Genomic DNA, 5,059 nt, shown 5'->3' on the forward strand with positions numbered 1-5,059 from the left:
GGTTGGATCTAAAGCTCGATGGATGGAATTTGGGGAAAGGAGTTCTAAATACTTTTTAAACATGGTTCATAGAAATTATACCCGGAAAAACATTCAAAAATTAAAGATATCGGATGAAACTTTTACCTCTGATCCTCAGGAAATTTTAGAAAAACAAGTTGATTTCTATTCTACCCTTTATTCTTTTGAAGAACCTCCAATACCCCTGACCCCTAAAAATTCTGAGCATTTTTTCCCTGATGAATATGAAAAGCGTTTATCCAATAATCAGCTGGAAGCTTTTGAGGACCTAATTACTGAAGAAGAATTACTCATTGCTATAAATTTCTTTTCAAATGGCAAAACACCTGGAATTGATGGAATTCTGGTGGAAGTCTATAAGCATTTCTTTTCTGTTTTAAAACCCCAATGCTAGATTGTTTTAATTACTCCTTGTCACAAGGCTACTTATCAGATACACAAAGACAAGGAATAATTTCTTTATTACTAAAACAAGGGAGCAACGGGGAATACAAAGATCCTACACTTTTGAATAATTGGAGGCCCCTCACATTATTATGTTGCGATACAAGAATTATTTCTAAATGTTTGGCTTTGCGTGTAAAATCTGTTATCTCTGACATTATTCATAATGATCAAACAGGATTTATTAAAGGAAGATTTATTGGAGATAATATTAGACGTATATTAGATTTAATTGATCATTATGAAAATGAAGATAAACCAGGTCTAGTTTTTATTGCTGACTATCAGAAAGCATTTGATTCAGTGAGGTGGGATTTCATGGTTAAAGCATTAGAATTTTTCAACTTTGGCCCCAAGTTTATAGCTTGGGTTAAAACTTTGTACTCTAATATTACGAGCGTTGTGTCAAACAATGGCTATTTATCAAATCCTTTTACTTTATATCGTGGTGTTAGACAAGGTTGTCCTCTAAGCCCCTATTTATTTATTATTGTTGTAGAACTGTTGGCCATTAAGATACGCAGCAATCAAAAGTTGACTGGTTTATCTGTTCATGGAAGGCACTGTAAAATTTCTCAATATGCTGATGATAGTAATTTCCCCTTTGCTCCCAAATTAGCATCCTTTAATGCCCTTATTGATGATTTACAAAGTTTTTCCCATCTTTCGGGTTTATCTTTAAATTTCGACAAGTGTAAGATACTTAAAATTGGTTCTTTAAAAAACACGAATTTTAAACTACCTTCCCATCTACCTATTCAATGGGTAGATGGGGAGGTAGACCTTTTAGGCATACATAGACATAGGGATTTGGGGTCCATTATTAAATGCAACTTTCAACCCCGTTTAGCAAATTTAGATAGATTATTATTCCCCTGGAAAGGAAAAAGTTTATCTTTGTTTGGAAAAATTACTGTCATAAATTGTTTGATTGTTTCCCAGTTTACAAATCTTTTCCAGGTCCTCCCCTCCCCAAGTAAATCCTTTTTTAAAATATATGAGAGAAAAATATTTTCCTTTATTTGGAATGGGGGTCCAGAAAGAGTCAGTAGGAAAACAATTTACAACTCAATTGAAAATGGTGGTTTGAATTTAATTAAATTATATGCCTTCTCCCTCTCCATCAAAGCTTCGTGGATGCCAAAATTATATTTTAATCCCGATTGGTTTGTATAATCTTTTATTTATAATGTTTCTTCACTCAAATTACATATATTTCTTATGTGAATGTTTCATCCTTTGGCAAGGTTTAGTTAAAATATTGTTGTATCATCAGATATTGAAATGAACACACATTAACATAATAAAAGCAAAGTAATGTAACCAATTAACACATTTCAGAACCCATTAATTACAAACATGGAGTCATAGCATTTTGAGATATTTTATGCAGATCATGTGTTTATTTGCATTATTTGTATCCGTCAATGTTCCACTTGCCAAAGATAATATACATTGCATGTATTGATGTCCTACTATGTGCCGATATGGAAATTTGTTCGTTTCCTCGGGCAAATTCCTGGGGCAAAATGACCTATGTTTTATTTGTCTCGTGTTAAACATATCTTATGACTTCTAACTGTACAGGAACTCATTACATACAGCGCCGTACGTATTGACACGTTCCGTAGTAAACTTCGGGTAGGTTGTTGACTGAGAAATTATAGGTTCCAGGCTGATAACGAAAGAATCGTTCAATTTAAAGGAAAACTAAACTAATCTACGGTTACCCAGTATCATGGTCGTTCTCGGTTTGAAAAATGTTTTATTTGTCTCGAGTTAAACATATTTTAGGAGTTCTAAATGTACAGGAACTCAGTACATACAGCGCCGTACATATTGACACGTTCCGTAGTAAACTTTGGGTAGGTTGTTGACTGAGAAATTATAGGTTCCAGGCTGATAACGGAAGAATCGTTTAAACTAACGGAAAACTAAACTATTCTACAGTCACCTAGTATCATAGTCGTTCTCGGTTTGAAAAATGTTTTATTTGTCTCGAGTTAAACATATTGTATGAGTTCTAAATGTACAGGAACTCAGTACATACAGCGCCGTACATATTGACACGTAGGTTGTTGACTGAGAAATTATAGGTTCCAGGCTGATAACGAAAGAATCGTTCAATCTAAAGGAAAACTAAATTATTCTACAGTTACCCAGTTTTATGGTCTTTCTCAGTTGAAAAATGTTTTATTTGTCTCGAGTTAAACATAATCTATGAGTTCTAAATGTTCCGGAACTCAGTACATACAGCGCCGAACGAATTGACACGGATTTCCTGTAGCTTTATGACACCTATATTATTTACGTCGGTAAGCTTGTTTATAGAACGAGGAAAGGAACCATAATACAATGAACTATGTTTTAGGAAAGCCAATATAAACATATAGAAAAGACTAATAATATGTTGCATTTTCCGCTCTCAAATACGTGTGAAAAACATGGCGATTGCTACAATTTAGGGGAAACTTTGCGACGGTAGGAAAAGACGAAGAAACGCAACATTTCCTGTAGCTTAACGACGCCTATACTGTATGGGGGAGATGTCTCCCGGTCGGCGGAAAGCTTGTTTATACAACAAGGAAAGGAACCGTATGTTTTTGGAAAGCCAGACATAAACATATAGAAATGACTAGGCATGATAATGTTAGATTTTGCGGCGATTCAGCGAGAAATCATGGAAGATACCTAATATTTCAGGTAAAACCAAAGATTAAAAAGCATATAAAATGCTTGTGTTAAGTCGCGCGAGGTTGGTAAGGACTTTATTCATAATAATCAAGAAGATCATATGGCTTTCAGATGCCTCTAGTTAACTCATTACCGCAATGCTTTCTTTACATTATATTTAAGTCCATGTAAAGCTTACGGAAAGAAACACGTTATATTAACATAACCATTAACATTTACACATGTGTAAAGGTTACGGAAAGGCCATATTTCCCTTTCAGTTGCCTTTCCGATGTCGTAAAGGCTGCTAAAATATTTCGTCGCCTATAATACCTCTTAACGCAGTTCGTAAAGTTGGCTTAAATATGTGTTTTCCTGCTGTGCTAAAATATGCAATCTTCAAGCAGATACAGGATTGTAGGCAATAACTGCCCGCTGCTCGCATACTTGTTTAGTCATATTTTAATTTTTGCCGCAGTAAAGTGTTAAAATTGTTACCTATCTTGTTAAGATAAACTGATGATGAATGAAGTGTGTGATTTCGTCGATGGTTTCTCTCATCGGAGACGGTAGGAAATACAATGAATGTTTGAACTTTGAGGATCGATGACGTATCTAAGAAAGGCGCATACAGGGCTGGCGTTTAAAATGTTTATTCTTGCCGATTTTCGTCACCGTAATTCTGTGTATATGTGTGTGTATATCTTTCGTATGTTCCTATTAATGTTTTGTTGTGCTCAACTTACTGTTTCTTTTCTGTGTCCATTTCGTCGGCAACAAAGAAGCGAGCCTTGTGCGTTAGATCTTGACATGCATATATCGTCAGTGTAATAACCCGCCGTACGTGTTTTTTTGGGGAGGCGATGGCTACGACGTTTTCCTAAAAAAACGGGGACGGTCACAACCCGCCGTACGTGCGTTTTGTCCGTACGTTTTTTGGGAGGCTGCGTCTGCTACGTTTTTTTTTTCTGAAAACGTGGGGAAGGACTGGCGTCGACGCACGTGGTCTGCACGCCACGTCTGGCCGTGAGCGGTTGCGTGCATCGTACGTTGCGCAAGTGGTAAGTGAGTTGTACGTGCTTACAACGTACGATCTCTGTGCGATTGCAACTTTACCGTAAGGAGGCCGTACTCACACGTGCTTCTTCCGCACGGCACTTACGGGGTACGCACGTCGCTTGTACTAGCACGCATGGGAGGTGAATCCGCAGGCCGCACGTAGAAAAAGTTTGACATGCACATAAAGTTCTACGGCGTGTCTGCGTGCTCCAAAATCCGTAAGATTCCGTACGGAGGCGGTACTCACCACGCACGGATGCCCTACGTTTGCCCACGTTTTTGCACGTAGACAGTGCGCAGAGGCACGTACGGCGGGTTGTGACCGTAGCTTATGGTACGCACAAGGCTCACGCGCACTGAGGTGAATCCACAGCCCGCACGCTGAGAAAGTTTTGCATGCACTTAAAGTGCTATGGCGTATCTGTGTGCTCCCAAATCCACTGGATTCTGTACGGTGGCGGAACTCTCCACTTACAGATCCCCCAAAATTTGCCCACGTTTTAGCACGTAGACAGCACGTAGATGGCGGGTTTTGACCGAGGCATATGACGGCCCACACCCTTCCAAATAAAATATCAAGCTAAATACATTGAATGTGTATTAATTTTACACCAAAAGCGATCTCAGGCCGTGGAAAAAGACGGACCCACCCGCTAGCCTCGCCAAGACAAGACCTGATACTCCAACTACAGCAACTACGCGTAGTTAGAAAGCCTTTTATATAATATACCTTTCCTAAAGGCGGTGGACGCTAGGTGCCTATCAGCACAGAAGCGATCTCAGGCCGTGAAAAAGTCGGACCCGCCCGCTAGCCTTGCCAAGACATGACCTGATACTCTAACTAAACTACGACGATTCCGTG

Source organism: Branchiostoma belcheri, unplaced genomic scaffold (assembly GCF_001625305.1).
Source record: "Branchiostoma belcheri isolate BF01 breed outbred unplaced genomic scaffold, Haploidv18h27 scaffold227, whole genome shotgun sequence".
NCBI lineage: Eukaryota > Metazoa > Chordata > Leptocardii > Amphioxiformes > Branchiostomatidae > Branchiostoma > Branchiostoma belcheri.